At 41.7% G+C, this 27,069-nt stretch overlaps 2 long non-coding RNA genes across 2 annotated transcripts; both read right to left on the bottom strand.

Moving 5' to 3' along the window:
- Nucleotides 1-975: 975 nt before the first annotated feature.
- On the bottom strand, nt 976-8,660 carry LOC103279438 (uncharacterized). The gene is made up of 4 exons (XR_506793.3): nt 8,538-8,660; nt 3,465-3,504; nt 2,299-2,579; nt 976-1,175 (listed from the first exon to the last, which is right to left on the bottom strand). It is a non-coding gene; the product is annotated as an uncharacterized LOC103279438 (long non-coding RNA).
- Nucleotides 8,661-16,202: 7,542 nt separating this feature from the next.
- Nucleotides 16,203-25,519, bottom strand: LOC103279437 (uncharacterized). The gene is made up of 4 exons (XR_506788.3): nt 24,735-25,519; nt 19,927-19,966; nt 17,626-17,902; nt 16,203-16,311 (listed from the first exon to the last, which is right to left on the bottom strand). It is a non-coding gene; the product is annotated as an uncharacterized LOC103279437 (long non-coding RNA).
- Between the last annotated feature and the right edge of the window lie 1,550 nt (nt 25,520-27,069).

Raw genomic sequence — 27,069 nt, 5'->3', positions numbered from 1 at the left:
AAAGCTGAAACACATACTTTGATCTTCACAATGTATACTTATGAATGCACGTCAGAATTGCATCGACAGCTGCATCACGTCCTTTGCCTTCCTCCTGTCAACATGTACAGAACACTTGACCCACCCTTGTCTTTTAACTCGCTATATTGATATGTTTCTTCTGCACTTTTCCTACGACCTCATCAGATGGGCTAAATTGCCCATCATACAATGGTCCTACTCTACTTGCACCACAGAGATGGCCGCCTCCCATCCCATGATGTCAAACTACTTCCAGCAAGGCTCCATGGTGCAAGTAGGAATGTTATATGTCACCATGGTGGTAACACGGAAGGCTTCTTGTGTTACATTAGGGTCAATGGGGGAATCCGGTTGGCAGACGCTTCCCCCCCCCCCCCCCCACATGGGATGGGAGGAAAGCCAGGCAATGAGGGTTGTGTTTCAATGGGTTCCCCACACTCCACACTAAGCCTTGATGAATTCGCCCCAATGTGTGGAATCCCATAGGCAATGTAATGAGGTCCCCATTCTATACTGCAGTGAATTTCCCATGTATCCAACCTTCCCATCGAAAGTATTCTGTTCTGCCTTTAATTACAACAAACACACTTTCCCTTGCATTGAACACCCCGTGTAACTGTGTTCTCTGAGGCAAGAGTGTAAACTGCCACATGCTGTGATGTAAGATGCCATGGATTTAATGTGCAATCAAACTGTATATTCATGCGGTTTCTTGAATAACATCCTTACTTGAGCCAAAATTGCAATCATGATCAATATTTTTCATACTACCTTTAAAATAATTTAATTTATGATTGTGCAATGATATATTTGGGGGCTAAAGAACTGCCATAGCATACATTGTCACCTAGTAATATAATATAATGCAGTTTTTTTACAGAGGTAGATGTGGCTCTCTTTTGGGATAAAAATGTAAAAGAAAAAACAGTGATAAAAGCTTGTATTAGACTACTATGATTTTTTGTTGGAATTGTTTACTTAATCACACTAAATTAATGGTGCCAATGAGTAAGAAGTGGACAACAACCAATGTGTCACAGAGATACTGAAGAACTCCAGAGTAATTTTAATAGTAGCCTAAATTGCTGGAAAGCTGAGCTGCTCCTGAGAGCAGGAAAGGACATCTTCATCCTGAATCCAAGATGCTCCTGGAGCTGAGAAGAGAAAATGAATTAAATCACATTAAGAACACTGACATTTCTTAATTTCTGTTACATCCCACCTCTCCCCTTATTTATCTTTTGCCATTCAATCCACATTTAGAATTTATCTATTTGGTTCTCATTCTACTTCACTCTCCTATATCATTTACAAGAATATTTCTAGTAAAGAAGGAGGTAAGCTATGCAAAGGTTAGGAACCACTTCCCCCAGACTTCCTTGATGTATCAATATCCTCCTTTGGCAACCCAGCAGGGAAAATGGCTCGATCTGAACCGTCTTTGAGTACATCTAAACTGACCATTTGTTTTAGGGTTAAACCAGCATAGAAGGTGTGTATAAGCACCATCTCTGCTTTGAACTGGTTCCAAGACCCAGATGTTGCTTACACACACCACAGAGGTTGGCCTCAAACTGATTCCAGGATCCACAGTTTCTTTGGCTCGAGAGCTACAGAAAATGCAAGGTTTTTTCAAACCTACACACACACACACACACACACACACACACAGAGTATGGATCAGTGGATTGATTTGCATATTGGCACAGAGATTTGCATTCTACAGGGTTGATTTCACTATGCAATGTGGTTTACACTAGAATGCATAGGAGCGCCCTGTGGTGCAGTGGCTTAAACTCTTGTGCTGGCAGAACTGTTGGGTTGCTGACCTGAAGGTTGCCGGTTCAAATCCAGATAAGCTCCCTCTATCAACTCCAGCTTCCCATGCAGGGACATGAGAGAAGCCTCCCACAAGGATAGTAAAAACATCCAAACATCCTGGCATCCCCTGGGCAATGTCCTTGCAGACAGCCAATTCTCTCACACCAGAAGCGACTTGCAGTTTCTCAAGTCATTCCTGACACAGAAAAAAAAAAAACAAGAGTGCATTATGGGTTCAGTTTGGGAGTATTCCCCAACTTCTTTTAACTCCATTTAAAAATCTCAAAGTGACCAATGGCATGCATTCACAGCATGCATTGTGTAAACATTGCACTGTCAAGCAGCCTTCAAATTGCATTTTAATGTTCAGTGCAGATGTGCTCCTTAAGGTGTCAGTGCTGAAACTGCTTTTTCGGTAGTTTGAATGTTCAGGACAGAAGTCAAATTGCTTCTTACCTTTTCGCCACGATGGCTGTGCCCATGTTAGTGATGCCCATGGTGGTGGTGTCCATGGTGATGATGCCCATGGTGGTGGAGCAAATGGTGGAGGGGTCCATGGTGATGGTGCCCATGGTGCCCATGGTGGTGGTGGGGAGGGGGAGGAGGGGGCCCACATGGACCAGGATAGCCAGGAGGTGGGGGATGTGGGCTAGGGTAGCCTGGGTATGGGGGTGGATGCATGCCTGGTCCTGGATAGGGTCCAGGACCAGGAGGGTAAGGTTGCTGAGGCGGCATTCCTGACAGGGAACAAAATGGTATTGAAGCCGCTGTTTAGTTATTCCTCTGATTGTATTGTAAGCATTTAAATTAAACATAGAATACTCAATCCAAAAATCTAATAAAGCTTATCCAGAACCTGGAACATTATTTTCTTAGTTATGATTATAGCACCAACCACCACCCCTTACCTCAAGGAGCTATCACTATTGACATTTAAGATTTTAGAAAGTAACAGACTTTTGTCCATAGAAACTAAATAGTTACATGAAGAACAACAAGCAGCCTGTCATCGAGCCCTTCTACACTGACCACAAATGCAGGGTTGATCCAGAATTCCAGACACTGGATCAGCTGCACATGGCAGCCTGCAGGTGATAGGACTGCCCCTCCCATGCAAAAAATGGTTCAGACACCAGAATTCAGAGTAGCCCCCATTTGGGTAAATATAAGGCAAGGCTGCATTAAGGTGGCCTTGCTCTTCATTATCCTGGATCAGCTCTGTGAGGCATTTGGCTGCCATGGAACTGATTCAGGACCATTCCAACCTACTTGGTCAAGTGGAGATGTGCCTTCAGACAATGTACTAAAAAGCAGCCTGCTGGGGATTGCAAAAATCTCTTTGTACTGACCGTCATCATTTCAGCATGCTGAAAAATGGGAAAGCAATGTTCTTCTGATGGAAAGGCCTTTATAGTAAGACAAGCTAAAGCAGTGTCAGCCCTGGTTAGTAATTGAAGGGAAGACCACCAATGAATACCAGGTGCCATAGACGGCATTTCAGAGAAAGGAACTAACAAAATCGCCTTTAAGTGTTCCTTGCCAAAGACAACCCAACAAAATTTTGGGATCACCATAAGTTGACAGGCAATTTGAAGGCATATAAACAAAAGGCAAAAATTTACCTGGGTTAGTGTTCCACATATCCAATGCAAAAGTCTCGATCTGCAACAGAGTAATACGTTTTTTTTAGAACAGTCATGCACTTCCTTTCCTCCCACGAATCTCTCTTTTGAGCTCTTCATCATGACCAGAGGTGAACATCCTCAATGAAAGTAAAGTTCCCAAATAATTTGGTATGGCACCATTAATTTTAAAGGTCTGGAGTCCTACACCATTTGTGTAGGATTTTTAATGAATTTTCCTGAATATGGGTTGAAACCGATCATTATGGATTTGGGGACCCAATTTTGGCTAAGGTTCTGTCTAATATGTTTTCTCAGTTCACAGAATCATGATATATATGGAATTTTCAATACTGTAGACAGTGTGTATAATAGTAATTGAGCTGAAGATATAGATGTAGTAATTATTATAGCAAATACAGTAGAGTCTCACTTATCCAACACTCACTTATCCAACGTTCTGGATTATCCAACTCATTTTTGTAGTCGATGTTTTCAATACATCGTGATGTTTTGGTGCTAATAACATTACTGCGTATTGAACTACCTTTTCTATCAAATTTGTTGTATAACATGATGTTCTAGTGCTTAATTTGTAGAATCATAACCTAATTTGATGTTTAATAGGCTTTTCCTTATTCTCTCCTTATTATCCAACATATTCGCTTATCCAACATTCTGCCGGCCTGTTTATGTTGGATAAGTGAGACTCTACTGTACAAGGCTTCTCTCTCTCTCTCCCCCTCTCCCCCAAACCTTCCTCGGCGACACAGAATAATTGAATCATAGAGTTGGAAAAGAGCTCGTAGACCATCCAGTCCACCCCATTCTGCCAAGAAGCAGGAAAATTGCATACAAAGCACCCCTGACAGATAGCCAACATTAGAATCATAGAATCATAGAATCGTAGAGTTGGAAGAGACCTCACGGGCCATCCAGTCCAACCCCCTGCAAGAAGTAGGAAAATCGCATTCAAAGCACCCCTTACAGATGGCCATCCAGCCTCTGCTTAAAAGCCTCCAAAGAAGGAGCCTTCACCACAGTCCAGGGCAGAGAGTCCACTCTCTGTCCTTCTGTGTTAGATGGTGAAGTTGGTCATGTAATCTGGAATTGCCAATCATATCCAGAGCCAATTGATCAAAATATGTCGGTTTTTAAAAGCTATCTGTTTTATTTGTTTCTGATATATCAAGCTTTAATTTTTAGAAAGTAAGCTAACTAATCCTATATGGGTGCAAAAGTTGTTCCATCTACTCAATCAATAAAAATGTCTTCTCTGGTCATAAATCCATAAATATGTATAGATTACACTTTCTTCAAATTGTCCATTAATTAATCCCAAATCAGAAAACAGTTGGAGATATTTTACTGCTAGAGGTATACATTATGCTGTGCTCTCTCTCCTCCAGTTTCAGAACTTTCTTGATCATCAACGCACTGCAGGTAAACTCTCATGACTTCCTAGCTCACATGTTGCACTGCTCTGTTTACTCAAGGAGTGGGAGGCAGCAGAAATAAGCAGCCAAAGGTCATGTATGAAGCAGCTGTAAGAATAATCTAGCCAGAGTTAAGGCCCCTTTGGAAGTGCTTTTTATGAGCACCATTCCTGTTTAAGTTCAAAACAGTTTGTTACATTCACTGTGAATCTATGACCACAACTGTATCCGTTGTTATATTCAAGATCAAATGCCAACTGTGTCTCAGATAAGACCAGCTCCAAGACCCAGAAGTGAAAAATTCCCACAAACACACCTTTTATGAAAGTTACACAGAGTTGCCTTGGCAAGTACATGTTTACATATACAGGACTACAGTTGCTGTTCTTGTCGTACACAGCCCACACGTCAAATGTGTCTGACTCAAATCTGGCACCAGGTTCTATACATTGGATTTCACATATGAACAAAGAATTATTTATTTATTTATTTATTTATTTATTTATTACATGCATTTATACCCCGCCCTTCTCCCCGAGGGGACTCAGAGCAGCTTAACATTCTGCCACGAGGGCCAGCAACAAGTATACTATAAAACAAAACAATTAAAACATGATAAAAAGTATACAAACATTAAAACGCTGCAAGGCAGCGATATTGCACCATCCACAGTCATTCAATACTGCTACAATTACAGATTTGCGACCCGATTACATCAGCCAATGAGCTTATTCGCTGAATGCCTGGGCGCAGAGCCAAGTTTTTAATTTTCTTCTAAATCCCAGGAAGGATGGGGTTTGCCGGATATCGTTGGGGAGGGAGTTCCACAGCCGAGGAGCCACCACCGAGAAGGCCCTGTCCCTCGTCCCCACCAGCCGCGCCTGCGAGGCAGGTGGGATCGAGAGCAGGGCCTCCCCGGAAGATCTAACGGGCTCATAGGAGGAGATACGTTCGGATAGATAGGCATTATCCCATTACTCTGAGTGTTGATAAAACCAATTTCTGATTCAATTATGTGCGTAGCAAAAGCAGTCAAAGGATACAATGCAAAGTCAAATCAAATCAGGGAAAACCTTTCAACGTAATTATAACTCAGGTTTATGCCCCAAACAGAGGCAGAGGAAGAAAAGATGAAAAATCCCATGAACTTTGAAATCTCTCTGTTCAGTCTATCCCACCCAACAATTCTCCTTTGCTAACAAATAGGAAAATACTGTTTTGCAAAAATTTTGAAGAATCGGGCTTTGACTTGCTGAAAAATGTAAAAGCTCTTGGGTTTCCATACCTCCTGCCATTTACAGTAGAGTTTCACTTATCCAAGCTAAACAGGCTGGCAGAAGCTTGGATAAGCGAATATCTTGGATAATAAGGAGGGATTAAGGAAAAGCCTATTAAACATCAAATTAGGTTATGATTTTACAAATTAAGCACCAAAACATCATGTTATACAACAAATTTGACAGAAAAAGTAGTTATGTTATGTTGTAATTACTGTATTTACAAATTTAGCACCAAAATATCACGATATATTGAAAACGTTGACAACAAAAATGGCTTGGATAATCCAGATGCTTGGATCAGTGCGACTTGGATGAGTGAGACTTTACTGTAATAGATTTCTGACTTTTAAAAAAGTAAAATGTTAAAGAACAATTTGAAGTCATCACATTTTAATAGAATGTGATAGAATCGCTTTAAAATTTTATTCCATTAAGTTGCTCTTTAGATTGACAAATTTTCAATTTATTTAATAGTAGAAGTAGTAGCAGTAGTCATTTATTAATGCTTAGGACATAATCCATTCACACTAAATAAATAAATAAATAAATACAATTAAAAGTGCAACAATATTAAACTACTTTATAAAATAATTGGTATATGGATCATGCTTATTTTTAAAAAAATCAATACAATTAAAATACAACACAACACATTGGGTTGCTGTGAGTGTTCCAAGCTGTATGGCCATTTTCCAGAAGCATTGTCTCCTGACATTTTGCCCACATTTATGGCAGGCATCCTCAGAGGTTATGAGATATATAAAACTCTAAAATTAGAACAATAAATAAAGAACAACACTCTGAAAACAGGGGAATTCCAGACATGAAACAATCAAGGCCAGCTAACACCTCCGAACAAAGGATTCCTCCAGGCAGGAATCAGCTAAACTTTGAATCTGGCAAGGCCATTAAATGCCAATCAAGGTGATTGATTCCAACATTCACACTGGCCTCCAACAGACAAAAGTTCTTCTCCCACCCTGGACCTTCCACAGATATACAAACCTCCCTTGCTTAGTCTCCAATATACCTCACAACTTCTGTGGATGCCTACCATAGATGTGGGCGAAATGTCAGGAGAGAATGCTTCTCGAATGTGGCCATATAGCCCGGAAAACTCACAGTAACCCAGTGATTCCGACCATGAAAGCCATGAAACACATTGAACACAACACACTTATAAACAGCAGTACTGAAACTCAGATTTAATACAATTATCTTAGATAAGAGGATCCCCAGACCAATCAAGTGGAATATCAGTAATAATTTTACCCAAGTTTTCACTGCTGCCAGGGTGACAAGAGAAACCTTACAACTCATCATAGAATCAGTACCATGAAGGAGACAGATAATATTTTCTGAAACATTGTGGGAATGAAGAGAAGACAGAATAGATCCCAAGAATTTGGTTCTTGGTTCAGAATATAATGAGCAGGAAAGCAAATAATGTGGCAAATCCTCAAATTGAGAGTCAGAGGGGTATGACAATATGTACCATTGATAAGAGCTGTAGGTATAGTTTGAAAACAATGGGATGAAAAAACTTAACTAAGTTTTGGAAATGTGAGCTTTGCCTGGTAAACAACCATTTGATGGACAACATTTATACAAGCTATAGGTAAAGGTAAAGGTTTTCCCCTGACATTAAGTCTAGTTTTGTCTGACTCTGGGGGTTGGTGCTCATCTCCATTTCTAAGCTGAAGAGCCGACGTTGTCCATAGACACCTCCTAGGTCATGTGGCCGGCATGACTGCATGGAGCACCACTACCTTCCCTATTGATCTATTCACATTTGCATATTTTTGAACGGCTAGGTAGGCAGAAGCTGGGTCTGACAGTGGGAGCTCACCCTGCTCCCCAGATTCAAACCACCGACCTTTCAGGCTATACCATTTTGAAAATAAAAGTTGTTAATAGCCTGCCTGATGAGTTGTGCACCATTTGGTGGTCAAATGTATCCCTGAAGCTTCACTATAAGTTCAAGTAAGAAAAATTGTAAAGGAAGTAGGATACTTAATTTAAAAATTGATTGATTTTATTAGTAAGTTCCTACCATTAATAAACATGGTGCCATTCAGAACTATAACCTTATCCATAAAGAGAATGATTGAATGTATGCAAAGATTCCAGAGGAATGCCCTATATATACATATCTGTTTCCAAAAGAAATACATAGCTAGTTCCCCAGCTATTCAGAACATTTATGTTTTCTTATTTCATCAACTACAAGTTGTTTATCCTCTTAGCGTTGGCATAATTTTGCTTCCAACTCTTTGCCAAAATCAGAGGTGAAATCCATCCCTTTTCTCCCAAAACTAACCATTTCTCTTTTAAATACTAAAGCTTGCATACAATACCAAAAACAAGTCCTTCACAGCAACACGTAGTCCTTACGTCTGCCTTCTTTCTTCCTGGATCATACAATAAATATTCTCCACTTACATAAGCAAACTAGTATCAATGTTGTCACACTTTCCTGCCAATTACGGAGCTAGTGGGAGCTGTTGCTGGGGAGAGGCTAACCAACCAGTACTAAAAGGCACTTTTTATAGACTTTTCACCATTTCCTTGTGTTATCTCCATGCCCAAGCATGAAATTCACCTGTATGGGTTGGGTACTAGGTACACAGTGATGTCACACTTACATGAATTATTCCTAGAAAATCGCATGATTTCGGAAAACTTTACTGGATTTATTATCCCACCTGCATTGGAAAGGAGAATCCTAATGCACAGATAGACTTAGGAACCTCCCTGTGTTCCACGTTCTTCTCCTTCCCCGGTTCTTCTTTTTCTATAAGTTTCTATTGAGGATTTTCTTTTCTTTTTTTCACACAAAAAGAAAAGAAAAACAGAAAGTGGACAAGGGTAGTGGAGTTCTTGTTAGTAGATTAGACCTAAACAAATGTCTACTACTGAACATGAGGAAGAACTTTCTCACTGTGAGAGCTGTTCAGCAATGGAACTCTCTGCCCCGGAGTGTGGAGAAGGCTCCTTCTTTGGAGGCATTTAAGCAGGGACTGTATGGCCATCTGTCAGGAATGCTTTGAATGTGATTTTCCTGCTTCTTGGCAGAATGGGGGTGGACTGGATGGCCCACGAGGTCTCTTCCAACTCTATGATTATATTATTCTGTGTCGCCAAGGACGTTTTGGGGGAAAGAAAGAAACCTTGTATTTGCTATAATAATTATTACATCCATATCTTCAGCTCAATTACTATTATACACACTCTCTGTGTATATTCCATATCTTCTCTATAACAAAAAAGAACGTACTCTTGTCATCCGACGTCAAAACTGGTAGTCATATTTTCTTATAGTGTCCCATGTTCTTCCTGTCTTCTCTTCTAGATCTTTACATTAAAATTCATCTTAATTATTCTTATCAGTTTATTTATTTAGTGTCTTTTATCTAATTTTAACTACTGCCATATAAATCTAAAAAAATAATTTCATTTCTTAGTAGATTAATATTGTTTAGGTGAGAGTTTACTATGGTATATTGTCATCTTTTCTTCTTTTTTGAACACTACACAGACTGTGTGTGTGTGTATGTGTGTGTGTAACAAAGCTTGCAAACATTTATATACTAACTAGCTGTGCCCGGCCATGCGTTGCTGTGGCGAAGTCTGTGGTATGGGAAATAAAGTATTGAGGAATTGGTGGTAGTTAAGGTCAAGGGTAAAGGTTTTCCCCAGACATTAAGTCCAGTCGTGTCTGACTCTGGAGGTTGGTGCTCATCTCCATTTCTAAGCCGAAGAGCCGACGTTGTCCGTAGACTCCTCCAAAGTCATGTGGGATGACTGCATGGAGCGGCGTTACCTTCCCGCCGGAGCAGTACCTATTGATGCACTCACATTTGCATGTTTTTGAACTTCTGGGTTGGCAGAAGCTGGGGCTAACAGTGGGGGCTCTCTCCGCTCCCCCAATTCAAACCTGTGGCCTTTCGGTCCAGAAGTTCAGCAGCTCAGCGCTTTAACACGCTGCGCCATCAGGGGATATTATTTCCTAAAGGTTGTGAATATACAATATTTCTGATTGGTTTTTTTTGTTTGTTGGAGGCAAGTATGAATGCTGCAATTAGGAAAAATGATTAGGATGTAATGGCCTTGCAGCTTTAAAGCTTGGCTGTTTCCTCACGGAGTGAATTTTTTGTTGGGAGGTGTTAGCTGGCCCTGATTGTTTCCTGTCTGGAATTCCCTTGTTTTCAGAGTGGTGTTGTTTGCGATATTTTATGTGCTTCTACTGTCTGTGGCCCTGAGAAAACAGAGGATTTTCCAGACTTTGATGATGGGAATACTTTGTTGGGAGGTGTTAGCTGGCCCTGATTGTTTCCTGTGTGGAATTCCCCTGTTTATTTACTGTCCTGCTTTTTAGAGATTATATTGTTCTGCATTATTCTATCCCAGTAATTATTTCATATTAAAGAAGAATCTCACTTATCCAACATTCGCTTATACAATGTTCTGGATTATCCAACGCAGTCTGCCTTTTCATAATCAATGTTTTTGTAGTCAGTGTTTTAAATTCATTGTGATATTTTAGTGGTAAATTTGTAAATACAGTACAGTAGAGTCTCACTTATCCAACATAAACGGGCCGGCAGAACGTTGGATAAGCGAATATGTTGGATAATGAGGAATTAAGGATAACCCTATTAAACATCAAATTAAGTTATGATTTTACAAATTAAGCACCAAAACATCATGTTAGACAACAAATTTGTCAGAAAATGTAGTTCAGTACACAGTAATGCTATATAGTAATTACTGTATTTATGAATTTAGCACCAAAATATCACGATATATTGAAAGCATTGACTACAAAAATGTGTTGGATAATCCAGAACATTGGATAAGCGAGTGCTGGATAAGTGAGACTCTACTGTAAATACTACATAGCATTACTGCGCATGGAACTACTTTTTCTGTCAAATTTGTTGTATAATATGATGTTTTGGTGCTTAATTTGTATAACGATTACCTAATTTGATGTTTAATTGGCTTTTCCTGAATCCCTTCTTATTATCCAACATATTCACTTATCCTGCCGGCCTGTTTACGTTGGATAAGTGAGACTCTACTGTATATTTCTAATTTTATATTATCTGCTCAGAACTGGATTATATGAGGCTCCTTCTTCACAGCTGTATAAAATGCACACTGAAGTGGATTATATGGTAGTGTGGAGTCAAGATAATCCAGTGCAAAGCAGATAATATAAGATTATAAATGGGTTATATAGCTGTGTGGAAGGGCCTTGAGTCTACACTGCCATATAATCCAGTGCAAATTAGATAATCTGTGGAAGAAGTCTAAGTGAGGCCTAACTCTGCCTGTCCCCTAACTGAAACCTGGCTGTCCCTTGGTTGCTAGGCAACCAAGGTTGCAGAGATTAGCCCTCTAAACTGGCAGCAATTGGATAAAAAAAATTATTGCTCTCCCTCTAATTAGGACTTTATTTTTCTTTTCTTTTTGTTGTATCAACCTTGAGGCGTGGATGATGGGTTGTGTTGTCAAATTTTGAGGTTGGGGGGCCTGTACTTTTGTTGTTTTGTGAATTGCCGTGATGCCATCACTCTTTTATATATATAGAAGATTAAAGGGTACTAACATATCAATTATCTAAAATCTCTTGAATGTAAAGTATATACATAATACAAAATATATCTATATACTATTAATATTGTTTTTAGTCAAATCCTGCTGGCCATCTTCCTCTGGTCCTTTATAAATTCTATAAATCTCACTGCACAAAGCCCCATGCCTTTCTCCAGGACACAGTATCTTGGAAGCCAATGGCATGGGATCATTACAAATCCAGGATTACCAGACTTCCTGAAATCTGAAAGCTATGCTTAGCAAAGGATGGGCCATTTATGGTTTGCAAGCCACCTTCTTTCCAGTCAAGCTGCCCCAGTCCAGCCCCAGAGGGCAAAATCCAATGGCAGGAATCCATATTAATGCTCTATTGGTAAGAGCAGTATCACCCCTCAGCAGAATCCCATCCAAGAGGGAATTTGGTTAGTTCCTTTTCCCTCTATAGCCCCCATTTTCCCTTCAGAGGGCTGGATGTAAAACATGGTGGGGGAGGATAAGTGAAACATTCCCTCACTCTTCCAAAGAATGTCTAGATAGCAATTCTCCAAGTCACCTTACTGTACATACAGATCAAGGGCTTTTCTACTTGGGCAACAATGACAACACAGACTCACCTCAAATGGAAGCCCAGCTGTCTTCACGGTGCATAGATACAGTTTTGGAATATTCTGGGTTATTTTGCTTTAAAATGACTTTATCATTTGAAGGATAATTCAAAATTTGGTGCAAACCCCAGGTTGTCCCCTGGATTCTAAGCAGTCTGGACAGCAGGACCAGGTCTAATTCAGACTTCCAAACTGGACACCAACACATCATTTTTCTCTGCACTCATCAGCACAGGGAAAGGGAATGGATTGTGGCTGTGATGCTGTTGGTGCCACTGTTCATAAGACCTCATCACATGGATGTGGTTCCGTGGGGCGATTTGCCACCTTCCGTGGCAAATCAGTTGGGTAGTGGATCAATCCCAGTGCCCTGCGCCCCACCACGCTCACAGCTGAAGCTTCCCTATCCCTTGTGGTGAGGCGCTGTCACACAGCTCCTCCCCACCCCAACCTGGACATGTGGTTGTCTATGGAACATGCAAAACCTTCCCTGTTCCGAGGGAAGCGTCCTGCCACACTGCCAGGAAACATCCTTCACAGAGCCCTGCCAGAAGTCACTATATGTTGTGTGATGGGTGGGGTTTTTTTGGGGGGGGGGGTTCGTATCAGGAGCAACCGGACTTGCTTCTGGAGTGAGAGAATTGGCCGTCTGCAAGGACGTTGCCCAGGGGACGCCCGGATGTTTTGATATTTTTACCATCCTTGTGGGAGGCTTCTCTCATGTCCCCGCATGGAGCTGGAGCTGATAGAGGGAGCTTATCTGCACTCTCCCCAGGTGGGATTCGAACCTGGCAGCTTTCAGGTCAGCAACCCGACCTTCAAGTCATGAGGCTTTTATCCCCTAGGCCACTGGAGGCTCCGTGATGGGTGGTGTGGGGCTCGAAGGAGGAAACATCTTGATAGTGTGCTAGGACAGTAAATTCACCTCGTGTGATGAAGAAACTAGTCAGGCAAAGAGGGCTGTGCAAGGTCTGGGTCACTGCAGGCACCTCTCCTGATATCAGGATGGGGTGCAGAGGCGGTTCAACCACCAGGCCAACTAGGCAGTTGCCTGTGGTGCCATCTTGTTGGGGGCACCATTGAGGCAACTCCTGTCTCCTGCGACCTGCCTCTGCCACCGCGCCTCCCTCTGCAAGGAAGGAGCCGAGGTCGCCACTTTACAGAGCAGAGAAGCTGCCGAACGCCTTCCTGGCGAGGCCTTCCTGGTGAGGCCTCGCCAGGAAGGTCTCGCCAGGAAGGCATTCGGCAGTTTGGGGAGCAGAAAAGCGACACTTCTCTGCTTCCCAAAGCCCCGAACGCCTTCCTGGTGAGAACGAATGTCTGGATTTCTCCTGTTTTCAGAGTGTTGTTCTTTATTTATTGTCCTGATTTTTGAGTTTTTTAAATATCAAGGGCTATCTGGATTATCTAAGTCCACACTGCCCTATATCCCTGTTCAATGTTTGGTGCTAAATTCACAAATATAGTAATTCCTACATAACATTACCATGTATTGAACTGCCTTTTCTGTTGATTTGTTGTAAAACATGATGTTTTGGTGCTTAATTTGTAAAATCTTAATGTAATTTGATGTTTAATAGGCTTTTCTTTAATCCCTCCTTATTATCCAACATTTTCGCTTATCCGATGCTTTTATTTTTCAGTGATTGGTTTGGGGGGGGGGCAAAATTCTGTTCGCCTACACTTGAAAAATACCTAGGGCCGGCTCTGATGGGGTGCACACATGACCACCATGAAGGAGGGGGGCAGAGCTTCCCTCTTCCTTCTTGGTTGCAGTAGTGGCTCTACCAATCACAGAACAAGGCACTTAAATGACCAGGAAGGGCATACTGGTTACATAGCAAACTACTCTTATGTTAGCAGAGATGCTTATACAGCATCTTGGATCATCATGGTAGGCTAGGAGAGGCAGCAACATAGAGGAGGTGAGTTATGAACCACTGTATTGGAGCAGATGCACTTTCTGCCTGTGTGAACAATGGCACTGAATTTAGCATAGTGATTGATCTTGGACTGTTGTGGGACATATTTATGCTAGGTTAAGCTGCCCAGTATAGTTATAAGGGGGTGGAATTGCACATGTGAAATGAGAGTCTACTGAACAAAGTGTTGATTGCTTGACACCTGAATAAATACAGTGAAGATTAATGAGTGGTTGCAGAGCCAATAAATGCAGTTGCTATATAGGATAATGTCAAGCAGCACAAACAACCACTCCCTGCTATCTCTCAACAAAAGAACACCTGCCTTGGACATGTTTGTCTGTATTGAATGGCTCTGAGATATCTTTTCCTGAGGCCATGCAGAGTGTCCAACAATGAAGAGAGTGTGTTCTGGGCCTATAAATGGCCTATGAATGGTCATAAGGTGTTCTCCTTTGCATATTTGCTGATATTACATCCAGGGAAGAAGACAGCCATGGAAACAGTCAGTCAGAGATGGACATTAAAGTCATTGGTTCAGTTCAAACATTAACTAATTATTACAGTCAGGAGTCCTCAACAAGTAGCTGTCACATGGTGCTGGGCACGCCAGAAGGAGACCAAGACATTGTGAGCAGTAACGGAAGGGCGGAATTTGCAGCAAAATGAGTTGCTTTCAGAAGGCCTTGTTGCAGGTAGCTTTTATCCCTGATACCTCCCTATCAAAGCTCCCTAGCTACACCGAACTGGATGAGGCATTCATGAAACAAAAGGGCCTGATCTTGACCCAGGGATGATGGAAGGACTCAAGCCAGGAGAACATGCTGATATGAACCCTACAGGTTTCATAGCAGTACCCTCCCGGTCCCAGATGCCATGGCAAACCACCTGAAGACCCTCTTCCTCAGACCTCAGATGGCCTAACAGTTTATCTGTGCTGCCATGTGCTGCACCATCTGCTAAAGAAACAACCAAAGATCAAAAAGAAGCCACTGCTGGAACACCAACTAAGTATGGCATGGGGACTTCACAGAATTGCCAAGGAACAGGAGATTACACCATCTGCTGGTCTTTGTGGACACCTACATCTGATGGCCAGAAGCATTCCCCTGTCCAACCAACCTGACAAAAGAGCCCTCTTGAAACATTTCATGCCTCATTTGGACTGCCTGAACCTATTCCAGGTTGTCAACTTCATTTCTGAACTGTTGATGTGCTGAACAGAACACAGTATTCCAGGTGAGATCTGACAAAAACTGAAATGGATGCCTTGGGACCTCAACAGATGGAGCTCCTTAAGCCAGGGGACAGTGAGGGTATCTATGGGGCAGTGGGGTGAATCCATTGGGCAGTGGGGAAAACTGTCGGCCAGTGCCCCACATCTCCCCCTTACCAAGGTATTTCCCATCTGGCCCTGGCTTTGCCCCGCGCAGGCCCCAGTTTAGTCTATGAAAACACAGGTAGTCTCCCATGGTCTCGGGGCTGCCTCTGATCACATTGCCAAGATGGATCCAGGGCAGCCCTGGGATGAAGCCCTGCCAGAAGTAGCCCCATGCCATGTGATGGGTTCCGATGGGCTCCATCCTGGCTGCATCCTAGGATGGGGTGATGAGGTCATTGGTCGGGACACTATACTCCTACTGATGCACCTCAGATTTGCATTGGCCTTTTTGTCATCTGTATCACATTCTTTGCCTTCCTCCTGGGCTTTCAACTATGCTACACCCCACTTTTAATTGCTCCTAACACGATCATAATGAATGAAAGGTTATATTGGGCTACCATGATAATTTTTTAAACCTTATCTTGTTGGATTTGTTAAAAATTGAACTTATTCAATCACGTTTAATGAATGGTGCCAATAAGTTAGAAGTGGATAACAATAAGCAGGATATAGAAAGACTCCAGAGTAATTTTAATGGTAGCTTAAAGTGCTGGAAAGCTGAGCTGCTCCTGCAAGCAGGAAAGGACATCTTCATCTTGAATCCTAACTGCTACTGGAGCTGAAAAGAAAATAAATGAAGTCATGTTAAGAACATTGCCATTTCTTCCTATTTCTTAATTTATGTTATATCCCTGCCTCCCCCCTTATTTAGCTTTTGCCTTTTCAATCCATACTTTGTATTTATCTCCTTGTGACTTGAAGGTTGGGTTGCTGACCTGAAGGCTGCCAGGTTCGAATCCCACCCGGGGAGAGCGTGGATGAGCTCCTTCTATCAGCTCCACCTCCATGCGGGGACATGAGAGAAGCCTCCCACAAGGATGGTAAAAACATCAAAACATCCGGGCGTCTCCTGGGCAACGTCCTTGCAGACGGCCAATTCTCTCACTCCAGAAGCAACTCCGGTTGCTCCTGACACGAAAAAAAAATCTCCTTGGTTCTGTTTCTACTATCAGTTCCAAGAATATTTCAAGTAAAGAAAGAAGCAGGCTGGTTAAAGATAATGAGCCACTTCCCCCAAGCCACCTTAAGGCATTAAAATCCTCCACAGGGAGGGTGACCTGTTCTGTCTTTAGGCAGATCTACACTGACTATTTAATCCAAGATTAAACCAGTATAGAAGTGCAGATGATTACATTGCAAGCCCTGGAACCAGTTTGGGGCCTAGATGATGCTTACACACACCTCCTCAAACTTGACTCAGGATCCGGCTTGACATCTGCAGAAAATGCAATATTTTTTTCAAACTCCCCCCTCCCCACCACCGTCCTGGAATGCATATGTATGAATCAATGGAGTTTACACCAGAACACACTGGAGCACATTAATGGCTCTATTTTGAGACATCCCCTAGAAATGCCCAGAGAATGAGGGAAGGCAATCAAAACAGCTGCCACCAGTTAAAGGTCTTCAAGCGCTCTGCAGTATGTATTCACAGTATGCATTATGTAGACATCACACTGTCAAGCTGCCTTTGAATTGCATCAGATGGTCAGTGTAGATGTGTCCCTTAAGGGACTTCATCACATGAGGGCTGCAAGCACCATATTGTGTGCCCCAGTTGATCTATGGAGCCCTGTGCCGCCCATCACATGACATGTACTGACTTCCGGCAGGGCTCTGTTGATCAACTAGTGCACAAGCATCCTTCGATGCTGCATCCAGAACACAGGAACAAGTGCAGAGGGAAGCCGCACTGCAATGTTTCCCTACAGGTGATAGGGAAATGTCAATGCAGGTGAGAGGGGTTGTGGGGTACTAGGATTGCACTGCTGCCCCGCCGACCTCATCAACGTGATGAAGTCAAAGGTCTCAGTGCTGAATCTGCTGCTTTCGTAGTTTGGATGTTCAGGACAGAAGCCAAATCACCTCTTACTTTTTATCATGATGACTGTGTCCATACTAATGATGCTCATGGTGGTGGCAGCGGCCAAGGATATGGAACACACGGTGGAGGGGCCCATGGTGGTGGCGTCTATGGTGTCGGTGCCCACGACGGTGATGTCCATGACAAGGGGGCTCACATGGCACAGGATATCCAGTGGGTGGGGGATGCTGGCCAGGGTTGCCTGCATATGGGTATGGCTCTATGCCAGGCTCTGTGTAGGGTGGTGGGTTAGGCCCAGGGGAGCAGGGTTGCTGAGGTGGCATTCCTGTCAGGGAACAAAATGAACACAGAGACGTTTAAGACCTTGTTTAGTTATTCCTCCAATGGCAGTGAGGGAACATTAATCAAACGTAGAACACTGAATCCAAAAATCTAATAATGTTTACCCAGAACATGAAACATTATTTTTTACATTTCTTAGATATGGTTATAGTGCTTCCCCCCAGGAAGCAATTGCTGTTTGAATTTAAGATTTTAGAAAGTAATAGACTTTTGTGTTGTCGAAGGCTTTCACAGCCGGAGTCAATGGGTTGCTGTGAGTTTTCCAGGCTGTATGGCCATGTTCCAGAAGCATTCTCTCCTGGCGTTTCACCCACATCTATGGCAGGCATCCTCAGAGGTTGTGAAGTATATTGGAAACTAGGCAAGGGGGTTTATATATCTGTGTAAGGTCCAGGGTGGGAGAAAGAACTCTAGTCTGTTGAAAGCAAGTGGGAATGTTGCAATCAATCACCTTGATTTGTACTGAAAAGTCTTGCAGCTTCAAGGCCTCGCTGAATTCTTTGTTGGGAGGTGTTAACTGGTCCTGATTGTTTCCTGTCTGGAAACAGATATATAAACCTCCCTTGCTTAGTTTATAATATACCTTACAACCTCTGATGATGCCTGCTATAGATGTGGGTGAAACGTCAGGAGAGAATGCTTCTGGAACATGGCCATACAACCCGTAAAGCTCACATCAACCCAAGAGACCTTTATCCAGAAAAACTAAATAGTTACACAAAGAACAATCAGCAACCTATCATTAGGTTTTTCTACACTTACCACAAATGTGGGGTTGGTCCTGCATTCCAGAAACTGGATCGGCCCCACATTTCGGCCTGATTTGGACTCTCTAGTATCTATTGATCTACTTACATTTGCATGTTTTCAAACTGCTAGGTTGGCCGAAGTGAGGACTGCTTAGAGGGGGCAAGAATGGAGAAACTGAGGAAGTAGTAACATTTTTGCTTTATGAAAGTAAGAGCAGTTAGCTCTGTATGCGTTATTCAGATATGGTTCTCTAAAGACCACTGACTCAGGATAGAACTACACTGACCCAATGCATAAAGTACGACAGATTGGTCCCCAGGGATTGATCAGACAGATTCTTCTCTGGCTACTGCAAAGGCAGAAAAGAGTCCCAACTAGCCAGCAGTGCCAAACATAGTCGACCTTAGTGTCCCCTCCTGTCTTCCACATTATAGCAGTCTTTGGCTGCAACATGTGTCCCACTTGTTGCCCGTCACCTTCAGTGACATCAGCCAGGGTGATAAGGTGACAAGGGGTGGGGGGAGAGAAGGGAGTGATTCATCTTATCCTGCTCATTTCCTGATCACTCCTTTCCTGATTCCTCCTTTCCTGATCTCCCCATTAAACCACCCACCCCCCACGCCCACTAACATCATTCTATGGCCATGTTGTGGCCGGGGACTCCTACTACACAGAGGATGGGAGGGAATGGTGAGAGCCACCCCCATGTCCCTGGACTGCTCGAGTCCAGGAAACCCAGAATGACAGTGAGAACAGCTGCAACCAGTTCCATTCTGGAACCAGACCAACTATTCAGATGAACACAAGGTGCCAGATACTGTGAATTCTGGCTCAGAATTCGTAGTAACCCCCAACTATGGTTAACAAGTGGCAAGGTAGCTTTGCCCCATTTTACACTGGATCAGCACTATGTGGCATTTGGCTACCATGGAGCTGATCCATTCCTGTTCTGACCTAACTGGTCAGTGTATGTGCCCTCAGACAATGTATGAAATGTATGGCCGATATCATTTCTGCATACTAAAACTCGGGAAAGCGATTTTCTCCTCATGGAAAACCCTGCCTGAGAAAGGCCTTTGCAGTTTTCTATGTAATAAGGCAAACTTAAACAGGGTCAGCCCTGGTTAGTAATTGTATTTCAGAGGAAGGAACTGGCAAAATCACTTTTGAATATTCCTTGACAAAGAAAACCCTGGGAAATGTATGGAATCATCATAAATAAGGTAATAGGTAACATCAACAAAAGGCAAAATTTACCTGGGTTAGTGTCGCACATATCCAAAGCAAAAGACTCAATCTGCAAAAGAGTAATCCAATTTAGTTGGAGCAGTTATGCGCTTTCTTTCCTTCCATCAAGCTGTCTTTTGAACCAAGGTTTGCTAACTTCTGTACTTTTCATCATGACTACAAGGAGCCCCCAGCGGGACTGATGACTTGAAGACTGGGTTGCTGACCTGAAGGTTGCTGGTTCGAATCCAACCTGGGGAGAGCGCGTATGAGCTCCCTTTATCAGCTCCAGCTCCAAGCAGGGACATGAGAGAAGCCTCCCATAAGAATGGTAAAACATCAAAACATACGGACATCCCCTATTCAATGTCCTTGCAGATGGCCAGTTTTCTTACACCAGAAGCAACTTGTAGTTTCTCAAGTCAGTCCTGACATGAAAAAAAATCATGACTACAAGCAGGCCCGTAGCCAGGATTTTGATTCAGAGGGAGCTGGGATTTTGGTTCGGGGTGGGGGGGAGGGGGGGCGAGTCTGAGTGGGAGAGGAAATTTTTTGTATCGTTATCCCAATATCCCCATGCATATGGGATATATTGAGCATGGTGATCAGATCAAGATATGAATAAATATAACCATTTAAATAATAAACGTAAGGCCTTCTCGCAGATCACCCTGAGAATTTCGGCTTCATGCCTGACTACAAGTGTTCAATGAAAAGAAAGTTCTTGAATAATCTGGCATGATAACTTTACTTCTGGAGGTCTGGAGATGTATTCCACACCATTTCTGTAGTACTTTTAATGGGGTTTTTTTTCTGAATATGGACTGAAATCATCAAAATGGATTTTGGGACCAAATTTTGGGCAAAGTTCTGCGTACTACGTTTCCCCATAAGTTGGATTCCCAGCACATTTTATGTCCTTCTGTGTTGGATGGTGGTGGTGTTCATGCAATCTGGAATTGTCAACCATATCCAGAGCCAATTGGTCAAAATGTATCGGTTTTTAATAGCTATCTGTTTAATTTGTATCTGTTCTATCCAACTTTTAATCTGAAGAAATGAAATTCTGTATGGGTGCAAAAAGGCTAATCTATCTGCTAAAAATATCAGTTATCTGGTTAAAAATCCCTAAATGTGCATAGAAGACATTTTCTACGAATTGTCCATTAACGAATCTCAAATCAGAAAGAAATAGAAGATCTCATGGTCTCAGTGAATATATAATGGTGGATATCTTATATGGCTATCCTCTCCAGGCTGATTATTTCAGAATTACCTTGATCATGAAGCCACGGCAGATAAACTCTCATGATTTTCCAGCTCACATGTTGCACATGTTTACTCAAGGAGTGGGAAGCAGCAGAAATCAACATATGACTAGGACTCAGAGCAATGGGTTCATATTACTGAAAAGAAGATTCCACCTGAACATTAGAAAGAATCTCCTGTTCAGCAGTGGAACTCTTTGCCTTGGAGTGTGGTGGATGCCCCTTCCTTGTACACTTTTAAGCAGAGGCTGGATAGCCATCTGTCAGAGATACTTTGTGCTTTTCCTGCATTGCAAAGGGTTGAACTAGATGGCCCATGTGGTCTCTTCTAACTCTATTATTATATGATTCGATAAAAGTTGTAAGAATAATTTCTTAGGCTTGTGCGTTTGATGCCGAAGTATCCTGATTCAGAATTGTGTTCAGATGTTTGGCAGTTTTAAAGCGAGTTCTGACATGCCTGCTTGCTTCCCCCCCCCCCCCCCCCCGCCCCGCTCCAATATTAAGAATTAGATTCAAAAGGAGCCTTTGATTCTTAAGCCTCGGATGAGTTCGGATGGAGCTGTGACGGAGCTAAAATTCACAGGGCAACCAAGCCCTTCTGAGAGGCAAAGCCAAACCTGTTGGCATGCTTCTCCAGCCAATCAGGGCTGATGGAGGGGGAAGAGGGAGGCAGAGATCGCTAAAAAAATGTTGCTTTAAAAAACTTTGAAAATTCCCAAAAATTCAGTGGATAAGTAAAAAATTATGAGACTTGATAGGCAAAGAGTGGAAAATGTGTTCTACCATTATAGCAAGTTTCACCCCAATAGCTTTAAAAATAAGAGAGATATGAGCCTGTAAAGTTTCCCTAGTTATAGTATTTAAGCCATATGCCTGTGCTAAACTACATTTCCAAGAATGCATTGGGCTGCAGCATTAGAGTCAGTCTAACACTTCACAGGGCAACCAAGCCTTGCTGAGAGGCAAAGCCAAACCTGTTGGCATGCCTCTCAGCCAATCAGGGAGGGAGGGGGAGGCGGAGATCACTCTTGTAGTTTTTTAAAAAAATGTTGTTTTTAAAACTTTGAAAATTTCCAAAAAAAATCCATGGATTATGAAACTTGATAGGCAAAGAGTGGAAAATGTGTTCAACCATTGTAGCAAGTTTCACCCCAATAGCTTTAAAAATTAAGGAGATAGGAGCCCCATTTATAGCAATTTTATTTAAGCCATATGCCTGTGTTATACCACATTTCCCAGTATGAACTGGGCTTCAGCAACATGGCGTGGCATTTAGTCAGTTTATAATAAACAAAATCTGTGCTAAATTGTAGTTCTTTGGTTGTGTGTCAATAGGGGAAGCATATTAATTGGACATCAGGAGAGTTTGGATTGTGCCTTTCTGCCTGGAAGAAGGGGCTCAGTCTAGAGATGTCCCTTGATGTACTATGATTTCTGTTCCTGGGTTATAAATGCCATTTCCTAATTGGTTCTGTCAGAAAAACATGGCCAAAGTTTATTACACTGGAAAAACTTTGTCTTTTCTCATTTTGCTTTGTTGAGTCTCTACCAATTTAGCACAGTTTCTGCCACAAAAGCAAAGTTTCTGGAGTAGAACAAATACTTTCAAAGTAAAGACCACACAATGAGACAGGAAATAATATTTTCAAACCAGGAACAGAATTTCTTTATTATTAAAAAAAGTTTTTATAAAAACTTCGAACATTCACCAAAATTCGTGAATAAGTCAAATGTTCTGAAATTTGGCGAGCTAACAGTGGTAAATGTGTTCTACCACTGTAGGAAGTTTCATCAGGATAGCTCAAAAATCAGGGAGAGAGAAGCCCCTTGAGTTTCCCCACTGACAGTAATGTTTTCCTTAATGTTCATGCACAACCGCCATTAATGAGGAACTTACGAAAATTTGTAAGTTTCGTAAAGTTTCCAAATTTTTAATCCCAAAATTCGGAAAGGACTTTAGAAACACAGCGCTAGTGCCCCCCACTTTTGAACACAGTTTAGACCCATTTTTTATTTTGGATCGTACATGCCTACTAGCCAGAGATAAGTTTCATTTCCTGTTTGAACTCAAAACAGTTGGTTTGATTCATTGGAAATCTTTGGCCATGTCTGTATCCTTTGTTGTATTTAATAGCAAATGTCAACTGTGTTGCAAATAAGAACAGCCCCAAGACCTAGAAATGAAAAATTTCCACAAATGCACCTTTTATGAAAGTTACACAGGGTTGCCTTGGCAAGAACATGTTTTCATATACTGTACTACAGTTGCTGTTCTTGTTATACACAGCCCACACGACAAATGTAACTGAGTACTAGCTGGCATTAGGTTCTAAAATTAGAAATGTGGTCAATTTCACATAGGAACAAGTCTGGGACAAAGAATTATCATGTTAATCTGAATATTAATAAAACAAAAATCTGATTCAATTGTGTTTGTGTAGCAAAAGCAGTCAACAGATATAATGGAGAGTTAGATTAAATAATATCAATAAGTCTTCGGAGAAAAGCTAGCAATATAATTGTAATCTGTGTCCAACTACAATGGCAGAGGCAGAGGAAGAAACAATTGAAATTTTCCATGAACGTTTGAAATCTCATTGTTCTATCTATTACACCAAAAATCACTTTTGCTAATAGAAAGATTGTTTTTACAAACTTTTAGGAGAATTAGACGCAAACCTACTGAATACTGTAAAAGTTGTTAGTTTTTCTAACTGTCTCATTTAATTTAATTTAATTTAATTTAAAGAAACTTTAAATGTTCAAGGATGGGTTATTCCGAAATTCCTACTCAAATCTGTCATTTGAATGTCTAAAAATTAATACAGTTAAGTTGCTCTTTTGACTGCCAAGTTTTCAACTTAATTAGGAATAGTAGTCATTGTTTATTAATGCTTAGACCATAGTCCATAGAATCATAGAGCTGGAAGAGACCACAGGGGCCATCTAGCCCAGCCCCCCGACATGCAAGAAAAGCAGCACAATCAGGGCACTCACAACAGATGACCACCCAGCTTCTGTTCAAAAGTGTCCAAGGAAAGAGCTTCCACCACACTCCAAGGCAGAGAGTTCTACTGCTGAACAGCTCTTATGGTCAGGAGGTTCTTCCTAATGTTCAGGTGAAAACTCCTTTTCTGTAATATGCACCGTGATTAAAACATATTCTGAAGCTTCACTTCTGAGTTCAAGATAAAAAAAACCCTATGAAGCTAATTTGGATACTTTTAATTAACAGCTTGATTTATTTTAAGTAGTGAGTTCCTATTGTTATTCAACATGGTCTCATTTAGAATTATAACTTTATTTTAAAGGGAAAAGGTTCGGGAGGAATGCCTGAGCCTTAAATGGAGTATAGGTTTCCAAAAGAAATACATAGCTGCTAGTTCCCCAACTAATCAAAATATTTGTTTTATTATTTCATCAACTTCAAACTGTTTATCCTTTTAGTTCTGACAAAATTTTGCTTCCCAACCCCTTTGCCAAAATCAGAGATAAAATCCATCTTTTTTTCTCCCAAAGTGAACTATTTTTATTTTAAATAATAAAGCTAAAGCTTGGATACAATACCAAAAGCAAGTTGTTTGTGGCAGCTCGTGGTCCTGGTGTTGGCCTTCTTTTGTCCTGTATCACATTATAAATATTCTCCACTTATATATAAACAGACTCACGCCTTCCTGCCAGCCACAGGGCCAGCGGGAGCAGTCTCTGTGAAAGGGCTAGCCAATCAGTACTAAAGGGTACTTTTAATAGATTTGTCACCATTTACTTGTAATATTTCCATGCCCATGCATGAAAGTCACCTGACTGGGTGGTAGACTACTTACACACTGACAATGTAGACCTACATGAATTGTGGTATTCCAAGAAAACCGCATAATCACAGAAAACAGTATATATATTTATTTTCACGCCTGTGTTGGAAGGGAGATCAAGGAATACTATTACGTAGTGAGACTGTTGGGAAGCCAGTTTCTCTGTGTTCCCACTTAGTACTAAGTCTTCTTTCCATGCCCCAATTCTTGATGAGAATCCTATCTAGTGTGCAAAAGGTCTGATTTGCAGTTAAATAAAACATCGGTTTATTGGTACCCTTGGTTTGGTCTTCATAAGTAGTCCTGTTTGGACTACTGCAGTGCTCTCTACGTGGGGCTGCCTTTGAAGATAGTTTGGAATTACAGCTAGTTCAGCGATTGGCAGTTACTAACTGGAGCCCCGTACAGGGAGAGAACCACTCCCATGTTGCCGCAGCTCCACTGGCTGCCAGTCCATTTCCAAGCTAAATACAAAGTTCTGGTTGTTATCTATAAAGTCCTGAACGGCTCAGGTCCAGGCTATTTGTCAAATCACATCTTCCTGTATAGACCATCTCGGGTACTTCGGTCAGCTGAGGAGGCCCTGCTCTCGGTCCCACACCCATCACAAGCGCGGCTGGTGGGAACGAGAGAGGAGGCCTTCTCCATGATCGCCCCTACCTCTGGAATTCCCTCCCTTAATAAAAATGCCCCCCACCCTCCTACCCTTTAAGAAACAGTTAAAGACACATTTATGTATCTTAGCGTACAGAGAGGAGGAGGGTTAGCATAATCATGACCTCATAGCGGCTATGATCGAAGTGAAACTACGACGAATGCCAAACATTTTCTGCAGTTTGGTCATTTAAATAGGACTGGGTATACGCTCTGTGCAATAATGTTTTAGTGACTGTTGTTTAAATTTAATGTTTTTTCTAATTTGGATTTTTTACTGTAATAAGTATGTTATCATTATTATATACCCTTTGATATTAAGTGATGTAGTTGTGGCATTGAATGTTTGCTCTTTTATATGTATATTAACCATCCTGAGTCCCTTTGGGGGAGAGAGCAGTCTACAAATAAACTTTATTATTATTATTAGTAGTAGTAGTAGTAGTAAACCCAATTTTCTTGTCTTTTTAAAAGATTCTCTTGGATTATAATACTATAATGAAAAACTACAATTTCACTGATAAACTAATTCATTATAAGATGTGCCTGAGAATTAAAAAGGAGCCTATACAAGAGTGGGGTTAAAATGTTATGGATAGTATCCCTATATTTCACAGAAGGTAGTCCAGGGCAACAAATTTGGTTCAGTTGTTCTGAACACAAGATATTTCTTTACAGCCAGAGTATCCAGTTAAAATCAAATATGAATTATTATTCATTTCCAGTTAGGTTGCTTTTTAAAATACGACTACACAAAACCCCTTTACCTTTCCCCAAGGCACAGCATCTTAGAAGTAAATAGCATGGAATCACTGCAATTCCCCAACCCTCCTGAAATGTGAAAGATATGCTAGACAAAGGTATTTTTTTTCATGTCAGGAGCGACTTGAGAAACTGCAAGTTGCTTCTAGTGTGAGAAAATTGGCCATCTGCAAGGACGTTACCCAGGGCATCCCTGGATGTTTTTACCATCCGTGTGAGAGGCTTCTCTCATGTCCCCGCATGGAGCTGGAGCTGACAGAAGGAGCTCATCCACACTATCCCTGGATTGGATTCGAATCGGCAACCCAACCTTCAAGTAATTAGTCCAGGGTTGCTTTTTTAAAACATCTGAGCCCGTTGCCTTTCCCCAGGAAACAGCATCCTAGAAGCCAATGAAATGGGATTACTGCAGTCTTCCTGGATTCAGCAGTCTTCCTGAAATCTGAAAGCTATGTTTAGCAAAAGATGGGCAATTTATGGTTTTCAAACCACCTTCTTGCCAGTCAAGCGGCCCCAGTCCAGCCCCAGATGGCAAAATCCAATGGCAGGAATCCATATTAATGCTCTATTGGTAAGAGGAGCATTTCTCCTCAGCAAATTCCACCCATGAGAAACTTCTATGAGTGGAAGAAGATAGTAGGCCCTCTATTACCCCCTCCCCATTTTCCCTTCAG

The sequence above is a fragment of the Anolis carolinensis genome, chromosome 1 (assembly GCF_035594765.1).
Source record: "Anolis carolinensis isolate JA03-04 chromosome 1, rAnoCar3.1.pri, whole genome shotgun sequence".
NCBI classification, from domain to species: Eukaryota; Metazoa; Chordata; class Lepidosauria; order Squamata; family Dactyloidae; genus Anolis; species Anolis carolinensis.
Note: the sequence above shows the minus strand (reverse complement) of the source record. Positions and strands in the feature narration are given on the sequence as shown.